The sequence below is a fragment of the Micrasema longulum genome, unplaced genomic scaffold (genome assembly GCF_059751315.1).
Source record: "Micrasema longulum isolate JH-2025_06_02 unplaced genomic scaffold, ASM5975131v1 h1tg000678l, whole genome shotgun sequence".
Taxonomy (NCBI): domain Eukaryota; kingdom Metazoa; phylum Arthropoda; class Insecta; order Trichoptera; family Brachycentridae; genus Micrasema; species Micrasema longulum.
Genome location: NW_028277874.1, coordinates 1954673 through 1980316, shown reverse-complemented (window position 1 = coordinate 1980316; position 25644 = coordinate 1954673). Strand labels below are relative to the sequence as shown.

Sequence of the window (25644 nt, the reverse complement as noted above, 5' to 3'; positions counted from 1 at the left end):
CTCTTTTTTTAACCGGTCTTTTTTTTAATGGCTGGAAGATATTGCTTTTAGCAATAAATCTGCCAAAGTACTTATTCTTTGTACTTGAAGATTCAAATAAATTAAAAAACATATTTCTAATCATGGTACACACTAGTTACCTTCAAGAAACGCCTGAACATTTGTTTGTTTATTTTTTTAAATTTACAATATATTCATTTTTTGAGATACAAGTCCCAACTCCATGGAACCAACTATACATATGACCTTAGAACCCTAACCTCCATACTTACAAAACATTAAATAATTATAGTTTTTATTCCTTTTCATCATTCAGTTTAATTAACTTTATAACGTGCAAGCCTAATCTCCCCATTCAAAAATAGATGTTACTTTAAATGAATTACGTTTTTTCATGTGTGCATCTTTTGATCAAAATATATATTTTGTTTTTTAGTACAAATATTTTGACCAACTCTTCTTTTGACCGGACTGTTTTTTTGGATGGCTGGAAGATATTGCTTTTTGGCAATAAGTTTGCCAAAGTACTTATTCTTTGTAGGTACTTAAAGATTAAAATAAACAACACTGCAATATTGTGTGGTGGCTTCCAAAAATAATTTCAAGGCTTTAAAAAGTTTTGTAATCATTTCGGCGAATTGATCATTTCCAATCAATTTAATCCCAGTTAGTGAAGAATTCACTTCCCTCTTTTCTCAATCCAACGAAGTACATATAATGTACTTCTGGATTACTTCCTTTCAGCACAAAATGCTAAAGCTACCGGATTACAGAGAACTCATTCGGGCAACTTTTCTCGTTTGACAACGAGCAAATTTTCTGTGTATGTGGGCACCGCCAAGGAGACTTATGACTTATGTATATGATGCGGTGTGCGGTATGTGGTGGGCAAGCTGTCCCTGGACTGGTACCTAAAGCGTACGACTAATCGATCAACCTTAACCTCCCATGTAAGAAAAATGAACTAGATACGCTACGATTAAAGAACCAATGGAGTGCCCTATTCGTCACTGAGAAATGCACTCATAAGAAAATAACAATGATTGTTTATTTGATTTATTCAGTTATTTTGTTAATATGGCGGAATTTTGTCTGCAGTATTCAGCCATTTTACTGGAATTAAAATTATGACTATTATTAGGATATAAAGGCTATTATTTTGATCAATGGAATTTAATTATTTCATTGTGAGTTCGATATCTTTCCGAACAGCCATCGTATTTATTATACTGCAATGTGTTTTTACTTTTAACCTTTAATACAATCGCTTTACATTGTATAGCGGTTCAATGAGTATTTTACGACTGCCATATTTTTACTAAACTATTACTGGAACAAAGCAACAATAATCGATTAACGTGGCACACACAAACAAAATGTAAACAAAATGTAAGAATTTTTTTTACAAAAAATACATTTTAATCGCCAAGCCAACTATTGATATGACTTGACTTGGAGATCTAACATACATAATTTAAAAAAAAATCCGTTTTTCCTATTTTTGTCATTGTTTACCTAAAATTTTCAAATGTAATTTTTAAAATATCAGAAAACCAGCTATGTAGGCATGTGTTTATTTTATAACATGTTCGTTTATTATTGTATTCATGATTTTTCAGGACCAGACCGCGAAACTGCAGGAGCATTCCTCATGGTAAGCTTTAAAAAAAATCCTTTCGAAATTTTTCCAAAAAGTCATTTATAAAAAAAAAATGTAATTTCAAAATGTAGTGAATCCTTTTTTTCTCGGACAAGCAGTCCCTCCACAAACCCCTACCCCTCTCCTACCCAGCCGCTTCCCTTGTTCGATTCTGGTGCGTATCGCTTCGTTCAAATATCCACCACAGAGTTCTTTAACCCGAGGTCCAATTTTAGTTAGTTCTCTCATTAGATGAGCTAAGTAGGGTAAAAAAATCACTACCCTGGCAACACTAACGAAATCTCCATTTTGATTTCTTCGACAATCTGACAGATGGCAAAATAATTCAGTTAATTAAGTAATGCATTTGCTACATACACATTCATTTGCTAATTACACATGAAATGTGATTGCATCCTGTTTCTTTAAGATCCTAGCAGTATTTCTACACTTTAAAATGACACAACACGGCATAGTTGAATTCAAATCAGGAGTTGCGTACTGAGCGACGTCTACAAAGAAACTAATGGGTCAAAACGTATACCTACCTACCTATTTATGAGTAATTAAGTCGCCTTCAGTTTGATGTGCGTATGCTATTTTTGGACTATTCTTAATTTTATGATTATACCATTTTGTCATGATGTGATCGTTTATTACATAGTTTTAGAAGAATTTCGTCCAACTTAGGACTTACAATTCCCATTAATGTGTCAGCTTTACGAATATTTTAGCAGTCAGGGATATGAAGGTATAAACCTCACAAAGAAACCTTCTGTACACTTGTTTATATTTTGCAACTTCGAAGTTTAAAAGGATATAATGTTCTGAAACAATACATGTCAGATGTTTAAATATAAGTTTTGAGCTTGGGAACATAAAAGACGCTTTTATAAGCGTATACAAAAGGGAAATATCATATACTACGATAATACAATAATTCTAAAAACAAAATTGTTAAAATACATGTCTTTTAAAAAACGCGACATGTTTGGCCTTGACAATTGTGACGTCAAGATTCGTGACGATTTTCTACGAGCATTCGAATTCAAACGGTCACAATCAATGTTTAAAATGTAACCTGTTATATCTGTTATTCATTGTTTTTTATAAATGCAGATAATGTTATATAAGTTAGTGTAAATATTATCTCCACCAACAAGCTACAGAAAGTGGCTTGTTGGGATTTTAGTTTCAGTAAAAATATAACAATTGAAATTTTGAAAACTGTCAAAATGTATAATTATATTTTATTACTTAAAAAAGGTAGATATTATTACTCTATTTTATTATGAGCTAAAACACGAAAAGTCGAATAGAAGATCCAAATGTCGGAATGAAAAAATACTACTCAAATCTTTTTGATAGTGATAGTTATTTATGTAATTTATATAGATGGTGTAACGTACTGTGTTTTATGTTTCTTATATTATGTTTTCTTACTATTTCGGATGTATTAACTGTGTATTTTTTTATTTATTCATATTTTTTGCTTACAAACTATAATTAATAATAAAAATAATGTGACCTCACTGGGGTTTCCCGTGCCGAGAACACTTAACAATATACTTTTTTAAAATTACATTTGAGAATAAACAAAGAAGACCAACTGAAAAAAACGAAGATAATTAACAAATATTCAGATAGTTTTAAAAACAAAGTATTTATGTACATCTATATTATTTATATTACAAACACACACAATGAAAATAACAAAAACCTAGCATAAGCTATACACTTGTGGAGCAGTTGATTCATTATTGGTATGGGCGAATGAGATAATCCATTTTACTTCTACCTAGCTCCACTATCCATTTTTTATAGCCTTTTTAAACATTTTCTTGTTACTAATTGTTTTAATAGATAGTGGAAGTAGGTTATAGATTTTAATTGAATAATACTCAAAATCCCTTTGTCCGAAAGAAGTTTTAGTTTGTATTTGTTTAAGTTGTCTATGTGTTGAGGATCTAGTGATTATATTATTTGTATGTGATGTATTGTGGAGGTTATGTCTTTCATTTGAGTAAGTGTAGTTTTTGAATCTATAAGTGAGTATTGTTTTAGCGTATAATTGTTTTGGTGTCATAAGTTGTGATTTGTGGAATATTTCTTAAGTAGATGTGTGCAAAGTACTGATTTTACGTTTTCAATACTGGCAACTCATATAAGACTGTAAAAATTCCTTTCCTTCCCAAATCCTTCCTATTTCAAAACTCTTGTTGCTTCTACCGTTCTGTGAGAAAGTCACATGTGAAAATTCACCTCTCTGATAAATCTTGATCATATACTGCGTCAGCATATTCGTAAAAAGTGAAGTTTAGTGCGTTATAAATAGACTAAATTATACAGTTTATCATCATCTACAACATTTACACGATACCGGTATCCGGGCTGCAGCAATAGTGAAGTGCTTCAAATAAGAAACAATCGGAAGAACTTTAAAAGTGAGTAACAATTCCATACAGTCCGCTAAAACTCTAAAATCCCGCTGTTATCAGTTACTCAATGCCTGAGAGGCATTGAACTGACCAAACAATGTCTGTATCGGGACTCTGAGTATTATTTTAACTATGGATTTTTGTGCAACAAATACACTATTTAAAACTGTGTCACTCGCACCACCCCAACCGATTATACCGTACCCCAAAATTGATTGGCACAATGCAAAATAAATTTTGAAAGTTCCTGCATATTAATTATACTTCAAATTGTTTTGAATATATACGTTAGTCTCTTAAGTTTATTAGTAATATTTTCAATCTGCTGTTTCCACTTTAAATTTATATAAATAATAACTCCTTAGTATTTGACATTGTCTGTCCTATCCAGTATTGGGCAATTACAATGAGCACTTTGAAGACAATTATTTTTATGTAGTTTGATGTTAAGATAAGCATTTTATGAATAGTTTCTAGAACTGATTTAAAATATTATATTTTGTATTGTCACAAAAATGTTTTCTTTATATGTACGGTCCCAAATGAGTTTTTTTTATTCCTGGGGAGTATAATATGTACTATAATATGTATTACATGTTTTTTTAACCAAATCGTAAAGTATAAGGGGCTTGGTCAATGCAATGGACCGTTTTCGCCGGAATTGAACATTACGAATCAAAATATATTTTTTATGCTCCTAATAGGTACAAAATAATTTATTTTTTACTCAACAATATTTCACAGACCCTTATTAATTTAAATAATAATAAAAAAAATATATATTTCCCAAATTTTATTAAATTTAATGTAAAGGTGGTTTCCAGCTAGAAAATAGAAATAATACCATTTAAATATAATGTTTCAAAGCTAGTTTTATTGATTTATTCATAACGCAAAGGTTTAAATAATCATTTACCAAAGTATGATGCATTAAAAATATATTAGTGATCAAATTATTGGGCGTCAACAAGGTAGAATTTTTTTTTAGATTTAGATTTATTTATTTATGACAAAATACATCATTTTTAACTTTATATATTACATAACATTACATATTTTATTTGTACAAAATATTCCCAATCAGAAAAAATGCTGGAATGAGGGGATATTATACTATATGTATTATGATAATAGTTTTAGTAAAAAACCGATAAAATAACATCACATATCACTCGTCACACGGGCTGTAAGAACTGTTTTATTTAGGTGTTTTTTAAGAACGTATATGTTTCGTATATTTTTAGGTCATTAGAAAGTGAATTGTAGAAATTTATTGCTGTATACACAAAACTGTTTCTTTTTCTGTTAGTCCTAGGTTGTTTGCAAATTATTTGACGCTCTTGTATTTATTTTATGTATATTATAGTTAAATTCAAATTCGTTTTTTGTCTTTATTTTATTCTTCTTCTTCTCAAATATCATCTTTACCTTTTCTGTGTAAATAAATTAATCTAAATTGAGCATTTTTGCTTTCTTTCTCTTCACCGCTGGAAAAGGGCCTCTTCCAAACGTCTCCATTCTTTCCTATCACCCGCTTTCATCATCCATGTTTTACCGGCAATAGAGGCGGTGTCGTCGACCCATCTTTTCTGTGGCCTTCTAACACTTCTTTTGTTTGCCCATGGTCTCCACTTTATTATTCTGTATATACTTTATACTTTAAATAAATAAATAAGACCCCGGAATGACCCGCCTGTGCACGTTATTTATTAATTTTGTATAAGATTTATGTAAACTCATGATACTGCATGTTTAAGTGCCTATGCCACATGAATTATTCTGAACCCTGAAATATTACCATATATTGCACACATGCATCTTGTGGTTGTTTATAGAGGTTGTTACCATAAATAATCTTCTACAAAGCATTAATAATATCAACCTTACTCAAACCATTTATCCCGTCGGCGAACGGCCCGTTTGCAATTGAATTCATGTTTAAATCACTAACTTAGTAACATATTACAACAAAGATGGAAAACATTTTTGAGAATTAAATATGGAAGTTGGGGATTTACAGGGCTTATCACTTGTCATTATCTGGTTTAAGAGACACATGATCTAATTTTTCTCGTGAACTAAAACACGATAAAAAAAGCATTTATTTGAAATTTCTTGACCATATTTTTATTCTTAAATGCATTTCCCTTAAAATACCAAAGATGTAGAAGGCCAATATTTTCTTGATAAATTTTGATATAAATTGTAATGTTATTCAAAGTTAATATTAGTTCTTAACCGCGTATCTAGGGCCCCAGGTAAGGATATTTTTTAAATAACTTTTTTGTTAACCATCATAATGATTTCATTGTTGCACAATCGTATCCTATAATGTTAAGAATATTAGAAAATTATTAAAATATTTTTTTCCGAATAAGGAAATATCACATACTACGAATGCCGGTAAAAATAAATGAAATGGATTTAGAATAATTAATTGTATTTTCAAAATCAGTGTGAATATTATGGAGAAATGTTTTCATACATAAATGTAAAAAAGAAATTTAATAAAAATACGTAGCTAGAAAAATGCGACGTGTTTGACCTTGGTTGTTGTGACGTCAAGATTCGTGATATTGTTCTACACAAATTTCAATAGCCAGAAACAAATAAATATGAATCGTGACGTATTAGAGACGTGGCCAATGGAATGACTGTTTTTGCGGGAATTCAAAATATTTTTTTTTCTGGACAGTATTTCATCGACCTTTATTACTTTAAAAATGTTTAAAAAAAAAGATATTTCCCTATTCAATCAAAAATAATGCACACTTGTCTTTGCTTTCATTATTCTTCATCGTTTTACATTTTAATAATCTTTGATATATTGGTCAGTTGGCACGTGTACTTGATGCTATTTGAGCGCAAATTTCTAGCCATAATCACAAACAAACAGAATTCTAGCATTACATTTTAGACGCATTTTTGCTCCCAACTCCCCGCGTACCGTCGCGTTAACACGTAGCGAGACTTTAGATCAGTGTTGTTTAACGTGCGCCAGAGTGCAGCGCGATGCCATGTAGCATTTTCTCTCAACAGATTAAAAAAAAAAAATGAATTTTGCAGAAATCTTGAAATATTATAAAAACAGTTTTATAAACACTTCTATGAAAATCATAATGACACTTTATTTTTTTGGTTGCATTTATATAATTTCAGCTGGGGTATTCTGATAGCGCGTTTGCCTACCATGCAAGAGGTCTCGGGTTCGGTTACCGACATGGTTGATATGAAATATTTACTTGAAAGGGTGTTTTCACACCAGAATATTTCGTATTCCCTGGACTGGTACCTGAAGCGAAAGACTGATCATCTTACCGAAGGGAATGACAGATGATAATACTTATATTATGGTTAATAAAGATTTTTAATTATTATCATAACATGATTTTCTTTTGTCTTCTTCAACTGAGGTAGGAACTCCCTACATCAACATACAAAAATTCTACAGATCATTTTTATTGTACAACTATTGCGTATGTGTATTACAATTTGTCGGCCTCGTGGTGTAATGGTCAGCGCGTTTGCCTACCACGCGAGAGGTCTCGGGTTCGATTCCCGGCATGGATGATATGAAATATTTATTTTAACCGGTGTGTTTACCCTAAAATATTTCATAGTCCCTGGACTTGTACCCGAAGTTATTTGTGGCAACACTAAAGACGTCACACGCGACGTCGCGCGCCAGGTCCGAGCGACGGACAGGACGAGATCGTTTTGGCTGTGTTCGGTGACACACGCTCTGTAGACAAAAACTTGATTTAATTTTAATTTTTACGATTTCATACTTTTTCTTAACTGCTTTATTTTATGTTTTACGAATTAGATTCCTTGAGTTATTTTAAAGTATTTCCATTCTCTATTATATTAAGTTTAGTTAAGTTTATATATTGTATCTTTTGTATTATTAAAAGATAATAAAACTGTAAGTACAATCTTTTACTCTATCTGTGCATTACACAAACTATGTTAGTCTAAAGATTTATCCAAAACGAGTTTGAAGTAAAAGACGTTCTCACGAGATGATTTTTACGGAACGATATCAACGCGGATAAATATTTAGCAATTTATGTGGAACCTACTAGGCAGTCGACATAACCCGACGTTTAGTAGGTAACAAACACCACCATACATTCATATAACAAAAATAATCAAGATACGCTGCGATTGGTGTACCAATGCAGTGCTCTTTGCACCATTAGGTCTGAAAAGGGAATGATGATGAATGACGATACTTTTTATGTTAATAAATATATTTTTTTAAATTATTGTTATTAGTATAATTTTCTTTTGTCGTCTCCAACTGGGGCAAGAGTTCTCTGCATCAACAAGCGAAAATTCTACAGATAAATTATACTTTACAACTATTATATATGTACAATATTGTTTTATTTTCCTAAATTAATACACTGAATATATTGAGTTTTTCTACTGACATTTCTTGGTGGAACTGCATTTTAATTATTAAAATAAAACTACATATATATAGTTTTATTCCACTTTTATTTATATTACCGTGACCGACATCGTCAGACTGGTCTAAAGACGATGTCGGTCACGACGAAACCCGGTCGCTGGTTATATTAATAAAAGTGGAATAAAACCAAATACGTATTTTTATTATTATAAATACACTGAAGTAAAAAAATAAAATAAATTAATTTTCTAAGTAAGCACGTTAATGCATGTTGGATGTGATAGAATGTAATGACACGTGTCGTGCGCGTGCATAAATAGTTTCAGTATCTGATGGCCGTGAAACTTAAAACATTGAAACTGACAAACATGCAACACATTTAGCAATGACATTTTCAAGTGCAATTATTTATAAAGTTCAGAAAATTCGTGTCCAATCGTAACCGTGTTCTGATATATAGACTGACAGTAATTACAGCGAAATAGATTTTCACAACCCTTTAAGCGTTATTCAATCGTGTTCCAAATTAAATGAGTTTTTATTATAATTCATTTTACATTAGCTAAAACACACAATCCACACTCAAGTGGGTAAAAAATACAACGTTTTAAGTTTGTCGAAATTTTTGTAAACATGGACTGGATTCAACCCCCTTGAGCAAGACTGCTCAACCGCGGGCCACATTGTGGCCCGCCTTAAACTGCCCGCTTCGAGAATAAATAACAAAATATACATTTTTTTATCAATCCCTTCATAATCAGCTTGACTGTAATAATTAGCTACGAGTATATTGTCAATTTTCAGTTAGAACTCATTGAACTACAAAATCATTTTGGCCTAAAAAACCTTTTTAGTATCTTCGAACCTACAACTTTCCTCGAAGATTTTGTAGATTTCTGGAAATTGGTACCAAAAGAAGACTTTACCGCAATAACTGACCTGGCTTTGCAGTTCTTAAGTAGTTTCGGATGAACGTGTGTTGGTGGAAAGGTTTTTTCAAATTTAATTATGTGAAAAATTAATACCGCTCATCAATTACAGAGCAATTTGTGACTTGGTGTTACTGTCAACCTTTTTTTAAATTTTTTTTTTATTTTATTTATTGGGGATATCAACAGTAATACATGTAACAAAAATACAACAAATAAAATATACAGAGAATAAAACCAATGACAGATATCCACAGAAATACATTAAATACACGTACAATACGTACTAGTGTGTTTGTGTGAGTGTAAAGCTTGGGTTTCCTAGGAAAACGGTGCCGATATCTTAACGGCCGTACGAACGGTGATGCGGTGAACGGCCGCCGAAACGGTGACTAGAGAGTGGTTTCCTAGGAAAACGTTGTCATATCTGGCGGCCACGGCAGCTTATCTGTCAAAAATATGCCCTAGAATGCGATCTGTCATATTTGTCGTTATTTATGAATAGTTTGTCACAGTTTTATTTAATTTTAAACATTTTCGAAGGCATGCGACCTTCTCGTGCACGAAAATCGTATTAAAAAAAGAGTCAACTCTTTTTAAGATTTTTAAGACAGTGAATTCAAGGAGAAATACTGTTTTTCGAAGGAAAATATGAGGCGCATAATTACTCTAGTAAAACTCGATTTGGAAGGACACAAACGAGATGAGAAAATACCAGTAGAACTCCAGGGCCTATTTGCTATTCGGTACTGGGGTAGTAATGAGGTATGTAATGAATAATAATTTTGGCAATATGTAAGTATCGTTTCTGTCAATTCATTTGACAATTTTAAATACGTAAATGTTTAATGCCTATAGATATTAACTTTTGATAAATCTTCCAGATTCAAGACGACTCTGCTGATATACACGAATTTAGTCACCAAACTATTTCAACATCAACATCAATTGGCATGAAAAACACCGGACTATATTATAATGAAGCCAGTGTCCAGAACAAATGTAGTTATATCCGGCTTATTTTGTATGAGAGGATTTCATAAAGTTATAGGTGCAATAGATTTTTTTTTTTAAAATTTAATAACAAATTTAAATACAATATTAAATACAATTTTTTCAATTACATATATTTACATTAACGTTTCCCATTACGTAAAAGAAATAAACAATTCTTGTGTACATAATGGGGAATGACGTCTTATAATAGATTATTTTAGAATAACATAAATAAATTACAAAAAAGATATTAACGATGTTTTCAATCAGTGTTACATAAAGAAGAATTATAGATGTAATTTTTTACTTCTTTCTTAAATATATTGTATTCCTGACTGTACTTTTTATTATCTTTGTTCATTTCATTAAAGAAAAATATTCCTCTGTAAGTATAATGATGTTGTGCAGTCGTTGTTTTTAATTAATTTAATCCATCACAATAGATCTTCACAGGTTGCAGTGACGTCAGGAGTTTGTATACAAGGCCTACTACACAATATCTTTGATATCCGATAATAATGCTATTAACAAAAAAGGCATTTGAATTGTTTCAAACAGATAAAATATTACTCCTTAGTTTACCTCACCCTTTAGATAATAGTAGAACTTTATTTTTCAAATTTGATCCTGTACTTACATTTAATTAAGTGTGTTTGCAATAATTGGATCAATTCAAAATAATCCTCATTTAAATGATTTCAGTATAATATTAGACGCTCAATTTCAACATTCAAAATTCATTAATGATCTTGAAAAAAAAACCTTGATCAAATTTGGGCACATGATATCATACAAAGTCCTATATCCAAGCAACATTCTAAAACAAAATGTATCCCTAGAGTTAAAAGTTTTTAATGAGAAAACAATTGGTGGGTTTAAAGTGCGTGGCGCTTAAAAATCCAGAACTGTTTGTAGAACCCGAGAGTACTCTAGATTTTAAAAGTATATTTTGTAGATGGTGGAAGATTGTAAATGGGTAAAGTGTATTTGAATTTCAGAGATTCAACAATCTTCACAAGGAACCCATTAGAGAAGATAGTGTAGATCATAAAAATTTTCTAAGAAACATGTCCCTTTGGTTAAAAACTTGGAGACTCTCAATACCTGAGAGTTAGTCTCTAGGTGTACAAAAATTTAAATCCCCCATTACTACATTGGATGCGTTTTCAATGTTGATCCTATATATATTTTCCATGCATAAAGTAGAATATTTACTCTTGAGTAAATTTCAAAACGATAACTTAGAAGTGAGGTTCGGCTGTTATCGTCAAACGAGTGGAGCTTATTATTGTATTATTTATTTGCAAGTCTTAGAGAGTGAGAGAAAGCTTTGATTTAAATGTGCTGTAATATTGCTGGAGTGGAGTGAGGTTTTGGTAGGTATGTGAATATGAGAGTTAGTGTATATGAGTGTGAGGGTGGGTTTGTGGAAAGGGTGAGTGTGTGTTTGATACAAGTGGATAGAAACATCTTAAATTTATAATGTAAAAACAAATATATGATTTATAGTTAATAAAATATATGTTTAGTCTCTCTGATTTGATGTTATATGTTAAACTTTTAAATAGTATTCCTTGAGTATGTTGGATTTATAAATAAATATTTGCAATTTGTAAAATATCATAATTACTTATAATCACATCTATATAATAACTAATTTTAGTTTATTTAATCCTGTAATTATTGTTATTAATATCATACTAAATGGGATATGATAAGGTTTGCTGACGATATTGCTATGGTTGCTGAAAGTGAAGAAGAACTGCAAGAGCCCTTACAACTATGGAAAGCATTCTTCAAAATAACTACAGTATGAAGATAAATAAAGACAAAACAAAGCTTCTGACTGTAGGCCGAATGCAACACCAGATGAGAGTAGTGATGTCGGGAATACCACTAAAGAACACCAAGGAGTTTCTCTACCTCGGGAGCAAAATAACGTGGGACGGTCGGTCTAAGAGGGAGGTCGACAGCCGTATACATCAAGCTAGACTTGCATTTAATAAAAGGTCCAAAATAAAAGAATCAAATAATATAGACCTAAAACTAAGAATACTCCTAATCAAGACCTATTTATGGAGTATCTTGATGTATGGCTGCGAGACATGGTGCCTATCCGAAAGAGATAAACGGAGACTAGAGGCTTTTGAGATGTGGTCCTATAGAAGACTACTAGGAATTTCCTGGAGAGACCACATTACAAATGAGGAGGTTCTCCAAATAATCGAAGGTGGAAGGCACCTGCTCAGGACCTTGTCCGAAAGGCGAGCAAAATGGATCGGTCATGTAATACGTCAAAAAGGCCTGCATGTGCAATAGAGGGGATGACCGAGGGAACAAATTCTAGGGGATGCCCACGCCGAGAGTACCTGGAGGACCTATTAGAGGATGTGCGCTGCTCATCATATGTTGACTTTTAATGAGCCGCACAAGACAGGGAGGAATGGAGGAGAAGAATGAAAGGAATTGCTGCCAGCCAATCCCAGGATTGAGACCAGAGAAGAAGAAGATCATACTCAAATAATTTTAAAAAATACATTAAATAATAATTTCTAAAATAAAAGGTGTATATTTTTGATTAAATAAAAATAATATATGCAATAACTACATTTTTATTTGTAACTGATCTTGGTGCGTTCTATTCCTTCACAGGGCCAATTTCTAGTGTTTTGGTGAACAAATCATGATATCCTGTAAACAGAAATAAGAGAAAGAAATATTTTTTTCTTTTATTTAGGAAACATTAAGTACTATTACATAGTTTTATAGTATGCAAAATTTTATGTAAATTATGTTTTTAATACCTCTTATGAATATACACATTATTGTTATTCCATTTTGTATTATAATTTTATATGTATTCTTCTCCTTTTTGTAAATCATGAGAAATGGAGTTTATACTCACATAATATATTCTCTATTGCATAATATTTATGTAAATTTAAGATCATAATGAAAAATTCTCAAACGATAACGATACTAAAACGATTTCTTGTTTAGCATTAGGTCTTATACCCATATATATGTAACTCATATAATATTTGTAGTTTTATACAAATATGAACCAAACTTTTCTTTTGTAAATATCTCTTTGTAAAACAAAAGAACCAGAATTCACTTTACTTTATGTTTTCTTTAATATTCATTTATGAACTTGTAAATATTATAGTAACAATTTATACTGGAACATCAGAACTTAATATTGCTTACTATATATAAACTCTACAGATTTCTTCTGAAAAATTACAATCATTATACACTTACTTCTTACAGACACCATAATATATACTTATAACTTTCATCTGTAATAATATACATAACTAATTATTCTTTTCTCACTTAAAATTCTTATCTATTTTTTATTTTTTGTCACATTTAATGTTTATATCTTTTTAATTTATGAAAACTTAATTGGTCTTTTTATGTTAAAAAATTGTTGTTTTTAATACTTATTTTTTATTTTTTTAAAAAAGAAATATTTGCGTTCTTATGATTTACCCAAATATTTAATAAAATAAAATAAATAAATAAACTACAAACTGTAAGTTCAAAACCAAAATGTCTTCAGCGTTTAACTAATAATTTATGTACCTCACAACACAGTATTGTATAACTTTTAATTCTTTAGGAATATCATCTGCTCCATATCATACAAGTATATGTCCAACCTCTTTGAATCATAATTAAATTCATTTTATTAGTCTGTCAAAATATAATATAGTAATTTACATAGTAACAACAAATATAAAGAATACATTTGTCATTACAAAGCAGACATTGTTATTAATTCATTATTACTCTATTATAGCTATGTAAGTACTCACCTAGAATTTGCATTCATAACTTACAAACCACAATACATTACTTATATTGACAGGCTGGAGAAAGTACAACATATTTTTTAAAACATTTAAATTTCTGATGCTTTCTTACATTTCGTGAGATTACTTAGCATTAGGTCTTATACGCATATAATATATGTAACTCATATAATATTTGTACTTTTATACAAATATGAACCAAACTTTTCTTCTTTAAATATCTCTTTGTAAAACAAAAGAACCAGAATTCACTTTACTTTACGTTTTCTTTAATATACATATATAAACTTGTAATAATTGTAGTAACAATTTATACTGGAACATCAGAACTTAATATTGCTTACTATATATAAACTGTACAGATTTCTTCTGAAAAATTACAATTATTATACACTTACTTCTTACAGACACCATAATATATACTTATAACTTTCATATGTAATAATATACATAACTACAAACTGTAAGTTCGAAACCAAAATGTCTTCAGCGTTTAACTAATAATTTATGTACCCCACAACACGGTATTGTATAACTTTTAACTCTTTAGGAATATCATCTGCTCCCTATCATACAAGTATATATCCAACCTCTTTGAATCATAATTAAATTCATTTTATTAGTCTGTCAAAATATAATATAGTATTTTACATAGTAACAACAAACATACAGAATACATTTGTCATTACAAAGCAGACATTGTAATCAATTCATTATTACTCTATTATAGCTATGTAAGTACTCACCTAGAATTTGCATCCATAATTTGGAATCCACAATACATTACTTATATTGACAGGCTGGAGAAAGTACAAAATATTTTTTTAATATATTTGAATTTCTGATGCTCTTTTACATTTCACTTGAAAGACTTTTATTCTTTCTTTTTTCACTGCTGGTTTTATATTTTTAAACTTATTTGAATTACTTTTAGAATAGCATTTAAAAATAATATATTGCTTTTTTTACCATAATATTATGTTATTATTTTTTTAAGATGTTTTTTTTAATTAACTTAAATTTATTGTCTTTTTTTCTTTAAATATCTCTTTTTACAAAGAGATATTTAAAGAAGAAAAGTTTGGTTCATATTTGTATAAAGAACTAATATTTTATGAGTTATATGTATATATATGAGTATAAGACCTAATGCTAAACACGAAATCATTTTAGTATAGCATACTTGAGGATTTTTCATTATAATCCTAAATTTACATAAATATTATGTAATAGAAAATATATTATGTGAGTATAAACTACATTTCTCATGATCTAAAAAACGGAGAAGAATACATATAAAATTATAATACAAAATGGAATTACAATAATGTGTACATTCATAAGAGGTATTTAAAACATAATTTGCATCCAGGTAAAAATAGTTTGCTCATATTTATTAGTACATTTTTGTTTTTATGATCAGTATTATTCTGGGAAATGTTCATTTCAGGGGAGTGTCTGCCTTCCTGGAGGTGGATCTGGTGAGTCCGAAGTAAGCACTGCTGTGGGTATGGTGTCATTGGATTTTTCCATCACAATAGTGAAGGTAGATTTCAGAAAGTCTTGTCTCCCGTCTGTTCTACATTGTATGGCGTTCTGGAATGGTCTTCTGTGGCAGTCAGTAAATATAAATACGTGGCTCGTGTTGAGAAGTTCTTTGTGGATAAAGGTTTTCTTTGGACTGTGGTGGATGCCTGGTGTTTGTCTGATGTCTGCGAGTCTGAGTCGTAGGTCGTTGACGAATGTCCCCTTGTCCTTGCATGTTGAGGCAGTGAAGAAATCGCTCGGGAGCCTAGTAATTTCTGCTGGCAAACATTTGAGTTCGACTCGCACAGCAAATCTAGTAGTACTATCGGGAGAGTATCTACCCTCTCACTACTCGTATCTTGATCTGCACTTGGGTGAAAATAATTTTGTAGTATGTACTTATTCTGAAAATAAAATTCACAATGAATATACGGGAAAGTTATTGCAACCTACCTTATGTATCTAAATAAGAACTTATTACTGGTGTTTATGGAGTTGCTATAAAACTAGTTTGAACTTGTCTCAAATATAAATGGGAGCTCATTTACATACCATATTATTTAATTGAATTCGGTGATAAGAATCCTGGAACAAATGTATTAATAAGTCCCAAGTATGTCTACATTTAATCGTTTTTCTGTGCCATAAGTTTACTCATTAAAAACAATGTTTTGAGTATGTCCAAATGTTCGCAGACAGGCTGGATTTCCTCCCTAGGGAGTTATCTAGTTCTAAATTTGTTGCAACAGAGAGGGAAAACATTTTCGAGAAGGGAATATGGAAGTCTAGGCACTTACAGGGTTTATGCTCTGTCATAGGCTGGTTTAAGTAGGCATTTTACACATTGTAACATTCTCCATTCTGCCTATGTTTTAACATCACATTTCCTCAACTCTTCCATCTGTTTTCTTTTGTGAAGTAAAAGAGCTGAAACTTTTATCATTTGGGTGAGATTTATTCGCCTGAACCAATTCACCTACGACGCAAATTCAGTATTCCCTGCTCAAAAATGTTTTCCCTCTCAGTTGTAACAAAAATTGTTTATATTGGTGACTACTCTTTGGTGTTTGTAGCTTTCTAGAATAAATAAATGTAATAATTAATGCAGAAAAAATATTATAGTAATGTTCATACAAGAATTACATTGGTATACTTATTTGTATCCATCGACAAATTTGTTGTATTCATTTCATGTTCAAAGGGCATATTTTATTTAAAATTCATCAAAATTACTCTGTTAAGATTATGTTCCAGGCATTTTTCTTGGCTCTTTAGTATTCATGGAGAACTCCTTATTTTAAATCACACCCATGTGACTTTTAATCTGAAATGTTGTGTGTTATTTCATAAAATGTCAACTTCAAAATAGGTTAGGATTTGGTAAGGTAACCTAATAAAAAGTGTGATAATGTCCTTACAAGACAAAATGCGTCACATTTTACACCCTTGTAAATAAAAAAAATAAAAGGATAATTGAATCCAATAAAAGCATTTTACTTTGGATACCTTACGAAATTTTAATATAGAATTCAACCAATTATCTGCAGACACAATAAATAGGTTAGGATTCCTTGGAATCTATTACGTATAAACAATGTTATAATACATGTTTTGAATTAGAAAAATAACATTATGATAGATGCTTAGCTTTTTTCTTGTAGCTTATAAACATTTGCTCTGTTATTTTTATATGATTCTATTGTTATTTACATTTTAGTACATACCTGATATTTCAAGCGTTGTCCCGATATTTCTTCACGAACTTTGTTTCAACTCGACTTTTTAATAGTCTTTGCCCTTCCATTACATAAATCGTCATGATTTTTACAAAATTAATCAATATTTCGACATTTTCAACATTCCGCACCACGTTTGCACTCATTTTGACAGCCAAACGGTCACCGCTTCGCGACAAAAACCGTTCGAAAACAGTTCGCACCGCTGTGACGGCCGTCCTGCAAATGGCGGCACCGTTGCTTCGACGTTACGTTCACGGTCAACGCTCTCTAGGAAACCAGCGCCATTGATTTACATAGTCAACGTTTTAATGACGTCATCCGCCGTCCCGTGACGGCCGCTTTGTGACGGTACCGCTGTCTTAGGAAACCATAGCTTAAGTGAGTGAGAGGGTGGGTGTTATATTGGAATGAGGGTGGACATGTGTGTAAATATTGCAAAAGTGTCAAGTGTCGAAAATATAAATATATTTAAAATATTAAGAATTAGAGATAAAATATAATAAAATAAAATAAAATAAGATAAGATAAAATAAGACTCTTTATCACTCGCAAACGAGTGGAGGCATATAAAAAAAATAAAAAAAAATAAGACCTTATTATTGAAACTAAGTTTAAGACAAAAAGTATGTTTTAAGACGCGCATTTTAAATGTTATTTTTTTACAATCAAATAAGGGGAAAGTTCAAATTATATTCACTAACAAAACGTATAAGTGGAGAGTTCTGGGCATAGTTCGTACGAACTGCTGGCAGATGAAATAGAGAGCTCGACGTGTGACGGGTGCGGTAGCCGGGGACATTTAATGATAACTCCGACAAAAGAGCCGGACTATCAAGGCGTCCACTAAGTATGTCATAAAGCACCCCCATGTCCAACAGTAGACGGCGATCTTCTAAAGTAAGCAAGTGGTGTTTTTTGCACCACTTGCTTACTTTAGAAAATAATGTTTGACATAATGTCTAACATAAGAAAATTATTACAATAAACACAATATCGGAAAACACATTAATTTAATCAATTTCGATTTAAGATGCTCTTTATGTTATTATTTTAATAAACAACAGTTTTGACTTTTTATTACAAAAGTCTTCAAAGTTACTAAAATAGGAGCCATCCCGCCGATTCAGAACATTTTTGGCCGCCAAAGATTTTTGAATCGTCCGTTTGCCCAAACTATTAAAAAGGTTGACCAGCCTTGCCCTAGAGAGCTGTTAATATTAACATATTACAACAGAGATGAAGAAAATTTTTGGGAACGGAATATAGAAGTCTAGGCATCTACCGGGTTTATGATCTGTCATTCGCTGGTTTAAGCCAGTACAGCCATGGCATGATCTAGGCAGACATGGAAAGGGTATCATTTCAAGTTAGGAGTGATAAAACCGCTTTCTTCTTGAGATTTTGTTAACTGTTCTGAGGTTCCTTGGCAGAGAGGGAAAAAATCCGACGTCGGTTCTAAAATTTCCCACCGCAAAGACAGCCTCAACAGGCTTAACAAACTCTCAATTTACATTCGTATACATTTACACATATCCTATTTGTTAATTTCTATTTAGTTTATAAACTCAACTTTATCCATATCTTTCTATTCATACTATTATAAATTAATATTCTACTTAATCTACATACGAGTTTATAAAAAGCAATGTTTGTATGTGTATCCTCGATGGACTGAATAACTATTGGCCCGATTTACATGCGGTTTTCTGCGAAATGTAGATCTTTGCCACGAGCATATATAAATATAATAAAATCTTCAGTTTATTAAGTAGAAAAAAAGTTAGGAGCGTAAAAGTTTTTTTAACCATCACCAGGATTGCATTCGACAAAAATGTACATAGTAAAAAAAATGAGAAGATGTAATTTTTTAGTGTGTACAAAAGTTTATTTTAGAATTTTTACATACAGCATTTTTTTTTTTTTTTTTTTAAATTTAAATCTTAAAGTAGGGCACACATATCATACATATTGTTATGTGTGTTCTAATAATAACATTGAAAATATGTATAATTTATAAATTGTTTATCACATATGTCTTGACCGTTATTTTATAATTTTGATATGTTTTTTTCTTCATAAATATTTTTTTCCATTTCGTAATACTTTTTAATTGCTTTAAATAAAATTGAATTTTGTGACTTTGCCTTTTTCCTAAATGGAAGTCTAATTTTGTTCTTTTCTCTAGTATTGTGATCGTGTTCATGCTGGTTCCGATCAATTTTTTTCCAAAATTCTGTTTTTTTATTAGAGTTAGTAATTTTATGAACAAATATCATTGTATTGTAAAATATTCTTTGTTTATATGTTAATAATTTCATTTCATTTACCATCGGCTTTACCCTCGTGTATCTGTTTTTTTTCAAAATGATTCTAAAGGCTTTATTTTGTAATACAGTTAGTTTATCTATGTTTTCTTTGTTTGAAAAAAATAAAATGCTACTACAGTAGTTAACGTGTGGTTCAATAATTGCTTTGTAAATATTTTTTTATGGATTGCAATCAGATTATTTCCTTAAATTCCTTATAATTTCAACCAATTTATTTCTTTTTACTGGATTTTTGGTATTATTAAAATAATATCAACTGACGTTTGATAAATTTTTGAAAATCACATTTTCAAAGACAGTAAGACAGTAAGACTCGGTGAGAAAAGCAAAGTTTGACATTTGCCAAAAGAATTCTATATTTGAAAGTTAATTATTTAGTTTTGGAATTCAAACATAAACCAGTATTTAGGTCCCTTCTTAAATTTTAAATTAAGAATTCAATCATAAACAAGTACCTAGGTTCCTACTTATTAACGAAAAGTTACACCATTTATGAAAACTGAACCTGTTTCTTTAGTTACGTAAAAGCATTATGACTTTTCACAACTATTCACGCATTAAACGTATTTCCACCCTGGGTTATGGAAATATAAATATTAATCATCGGCGTTTCTCAATAGTTTTGCTTTATCGATCAATAGTTTATTATGGGAACTAGAACCATCCAGAGAGCCACAATAACTTCTATCTGCGGTCTTTGTGCGTACGATATACAAATATAAAACCTTTTTTTGAAAAATACAAGACGCACCAATACAGAAAATTTCATTCTGGTACTGTGTTTTGAAAAATAAATAAATCGGTTTAGTTTTGAGGTGCGGAAAATGGGACAGCGGAGCGTCTATTTTGTCTATTTTAGTTAAGCATTAAAGATCCGAAATGCAGTTGTCTTTTCGCATAGCATCGAGAAGACACCTTTAAGAAAGTGTCAGGAAAATAATATTCAAATACCTATTTATCAAAATACCCTGTCACTGCATATTTTCATTATTTATTTAATCCGAAACACAAAAATAATAATGTACTCGTGTTTGAGACTAATTAATAATGTCGTAATAAAACTTTCTTTTTCATACAATTTTTTCTCTGTTTTTGATGTGTATTATTATTTATTATTATCTTTTTCTGAAATTGATGTATAGAATATTTTTGTGTACCAGATATTATGTTATTGTCTTATATATACTAGACTGTAAACTAATTTTATCATTTGTTTTTAACAATCATTTGTTAATACCATTTTTTTTATACTTATAAGTATATATAAATGTGTTTATTTTTTTGTTTGAATTCCTTACAAGTTATTTACAATTTGCTTTTTAATTCAATGACTTTTCTTAAATCCATTTAATTTTTTTCTTTTTTACTATGTAAAGTTTCACTTTTTATTTTGCATGGCAGTATGCTTTTTATTGTTTCTACATGTATACAAAAAACCGTTGTTTATCTTTTAAATTTTTACTCACTATGTTTGTACTTACATTATATTTTTTGTAAATGCCCCTTGGGCGTATTGCAAAATTAAATAAATAAATTTAAAAAATAAAAAAATAAAATCTAATTTTAACTAAATACAATTACTGATATGAATCTTTCGATTGTTCTTTTGTTCCCTAGTTCGCCCGCAACTAGAGTATTCCTCTGTTATCTGGTTTCCATATTATGATGTTCACATCGAGAATATTGAATCAGTTCAACATTGATTTTTGAGAAAGATAGGCTGGAGGTTGGACTTATCCAGAGACCAATATACGTATAGTGAGTTAGAAACTGGCTTAAATGTATCTTCTTTCCATGACCGTCGAAATAAATCCGACTTTCTAGTCCTATTTAAAATTCTCAACTCACTCTTTGATGCGCCTGAACTACTGAGCTCGATAAAATTAAATGTCCCAACTAAAAACCTCAGACAAAAGTTACTCTTTCATACCGATAACCATAGAACTAACTATGGTTTTCATTCATATGCCCATGTACCCTATGCTCAAAATTCTTAGATTTGCCAACAAACATACTAGTCTTTATTTCTTTGATAACAAGTTGTCTTCTTTCAAACGATCGCTAAATCAAATTCAATTATGAACATCTCTCTCCCGCTTCCGCTCACATTAATTCCACTTTATACCATTGTGTCTTTCTACTTTCCTTTATAATAATTTTCCATGTATATAACGTCCTTTAAAATGCTCATTGGGCGTACATAAAAATAAATAAATAAATATATTCGAGTATGTACTCAAATCTAGCAAAAGCAAAGCACTGTCGGGTTCAGATCGTAAATATATAAAATTCCCATAGGTATTGGAAAAAAATGTTCTAACCAAAATATTTTTAATTGCATACTTTTATTTTTCCAAAGTCAATATTTCCAAAGCACAAAATGCACGTTCGATCGGCGACCGGAAGTTGCATTTATAACGTGGGTGAGCCATTTCCGGTTCCGTTTAGCGACCTGCCACTAAATCTGCCGGGATTACTGTAATTACCGTGAAAATACCAGCGAAGCGTTTTGCTTATTGAAGGGTTGGCGTGTCAAACTTCACTTAGGGGTCTATTAATTATTTCCGACGTCAATATTGAGTGCTTGACATCTTAACACTTATATTGGTTTAAAAAAGAAACTACGATAACTACATTTAATCATTAAATTGTAAAGGGAATACAATATTTTTTATTTTTTTAAATGTTTTTTTCAGAAGACTGTTTAAATTGGAAACTACGATTTTGCTATTGTATTTATGTCTTTTGGAGAAAAAAAAACATACTTTAAGTACACCGTATAGAAATCGAAAATTGTTTAGATATTGTATGAATAATTATTTGAATTATTTGAATATTTATTAATTGATATATTTAACACGCCTCTTAATTTATTTAAAAACAAATTAAGACTCATTCTTTCTGGCTGCGATACAATCCCACTTGCTAATTAATGATGCTCACACTTACACACACCTGAACACTTACTCCCGCACAAATACACACAAACACACCTCTACACTTACTCTCATATAAATAAACATAAACTCACCCTTTTGTTGTGCCACAAATTTATTTGTATAAATTTTATTTAGAAACTTCGCTGGTCTGTCTTAAAATCGTATCTTTTTTGTGTTATTATATCACTATCGACTGTTTGTTTCTGTAAAACAATATTTATTTTTAAAATATTCAGTAAACACTGCTAAAAACCCGGATAAAATAATATCCAGAACACCTTTGAACCGTCGAACAATGCGCAATAGTGACTTTACAATATAGCAAAAATAAAATGAAATTATTAAAGGATATTTTTAATTAATTCATTCAAATTGATGGGGGCAATTGCTGTTTTCACGAAAACACCGCATTTTTAAGTGTGAATAGGTATCAACAATTTTTTTAGAAATTTTTGGAGAGAACAATTGTATGAGCGCATAGTCAGAGAATAATAAAAACCAAAAATATTAGTTTTTAACAACTAATGGAAAAACAATATTGATTGATTGTCTTGGCCGTATTAGTAAGTTTCATTCATTAAACGCGAGGAAAATTGTATTATGTTACACGATTATTAAAGTGATCTATTAATCAAGCAAACGACTAGATATGAACAATTTATTTATATTTTGGATGTTTGTAGCACAAACTTTGTAGTTCATTGATATATCTTAAAGGTAGTTTGTTTGTAGTTCATGTCTTAACAATAACATTTTTTCGGAATTCGCCTTACATATTTTAACAAATTAATAATCATTCATTTTATTTTGAAGATGGAATATAAATATTACATTTAAATAATAAAACTCATTAATTAAATAATTTTGAAATTCTCGAAATAAAAAAAGCAGTCAAATAAAATTTAATTATTATAAATAATCAATTAAAATTATGTCAAAGCACTATTTTCAATTTTTCCCTGTAAAGTCTAACCCTACCTTAACCACAATTACCCCCTCCGCTACCATCTACCCCCTACCCGACCATAAACACACTTACCCCCTCCTCTATCCTTATCGACACCCACTGGTCACTGTTTGTTTATTTATATATTTTTTAATTTATTTATTTTATTTTTTATTTCTATTTAATTTTACAATACGCCCAAGGGGCATTTACAAAAAATATACAGGTAAGTACAAACATAGTAAGTAATAATTTAAAAGATTAACAACGCTTTTTGTATACATGTAGAAACAATAAAAAGCATGCTGCCATGCAAAATAAAAAGTGAAACTTTACATAGTGAAAAAGAAAAAAAATATATGGTTATAAGAAAAGTAATTGAATTAAAAAGCAAATTGTAAATAACTTGTAAAGAGTTTAAACAAAAAAAATATATACTGTTACATATACTTATACGTATAAAAAAATGGTATTAACAAATTATTGTTAAAAACAAATAATAAAAAATAGTTTACAGTAAGTATATATAAGATGATAACATAATATCTGGTACACAAAAATATTTGATACATTCATTTCAGAAAAAGATAATAATAAATAATAATACATATCAAAAACAGAGAAAAAAAATTATGAAAAAGAAAGTTTTATTACGACATTAATAATTAGTTTCAAACAGAGCATTTAAGAACATTTTAAAACGGATAATTGTCGTATTAAAAATGTCTATTTCACAAGTAAATTTATTGGCTAAGGAATGTAAACGCGGAATCGGAGAGTGTCGTGCATAGTTAGTATATATTGTGTACATGTATATTTAGTTATTATATAACCCTGAAGAAGGTAACGTGAGTTGCCGAAACTAGTCGGTTGTAACAATAAAAAAAAGTGTTTCATAAAACAAAGTAATTTTATTTTCACCTTTAAAATAAAACAATTTATTTCATCAAATTAACGTAGTTATGCAGAAAGCAGCCAGTCCACAATTTTGAAAAAATTAGATATTGATGTTATCGGGTGCAGAAAAGTCAGTTCTATGTTCTGCTAAAAACAGCCAGACCGTTTTCATACAAAAAGTTGTTTTAATCACCTTCTGAAAATGGTATCAATCACAAAAACGGTATTTCTCAATTTGCAGAAAACACCCACAACACTAGAAAATCTTAACCAATATAAAAATCATTAAAACTGGTCCAATACCAAATTAAATTCTTGTTTGTAATGTTAAAAAAAACTAATTTATTCCTTGTTTATCGTTTGTTAAAGTCAAAAACATTCCAAATGTTGTGGAGATTTGTTTATTCACTATTTTCGCAAAGGTGCTATTATCTTAGTTCCACTTTTCTATGGCTGGCTGCTTTCTGCATAGCTACGTTCAAATGATATTGGACATAACACAATTGATTATGCCATATTTACCAATGAAGATTTTTGCACATATTTCGGTCATATATTATTATCTATCTAAAAATATGTCCTTAAGTGACTATCGTTTATATTTATATAATATGTAAATGGGTATTCATTACAATATATGCAAAGTAAATTGTAGTTAGGTCACATTAACATATCCGGTTACGTCCGTGGATGTTTATTCGTTTCCGTTTTCCTACATCGGAAAAATATCACCAGATTGTATAAGTTTATTGTCCTTGAAACAAAACATGCCATGTTTAAATCTAGATTTCAAAATTCAATACAAATAATTAGTGAGCGACTGAAACAAGATTTTCAGCGGATCGAAACTGAATTTCGACTTCTGTTCTTGGTTTGGCTGAAACCGGAATAAAAACCGAAACTTCTTTTTATAACTTTAAACTTTTTTAAATGTTAAAAAACGCTATCATATCTCCTTATATCGATCTAGAATCTCTAAACCCGTTGTGACAAATATTTGTCAATGTAATGATGCAGCCATTGAAAAAG

General features: G+C 30.3%; 1 long non-coding RNA gene across 1 annotated transcript; it reads right to left on the bottom strand.

Annotated features, from left to right (window-relative positions):
* Positions 1–15290: 15290 nt before the first annotated feature.
* LOC148279728 (uncharacterized) lies at positions 15291–17883 on the bottom strand. The gene is made up of 3 exons (XR_015822797.1): positions 17492–17883; positions 17001–17091; positions 15291–16171 (listed from the first exon to the last, which is right to left on the bottom strand). It is a non-coding gene; the product is annotated as an uncharacterized LOC148279728 (long non-coding RNA).
* Positions 17884–25644: the final 7761 nt, after the last annotated feature.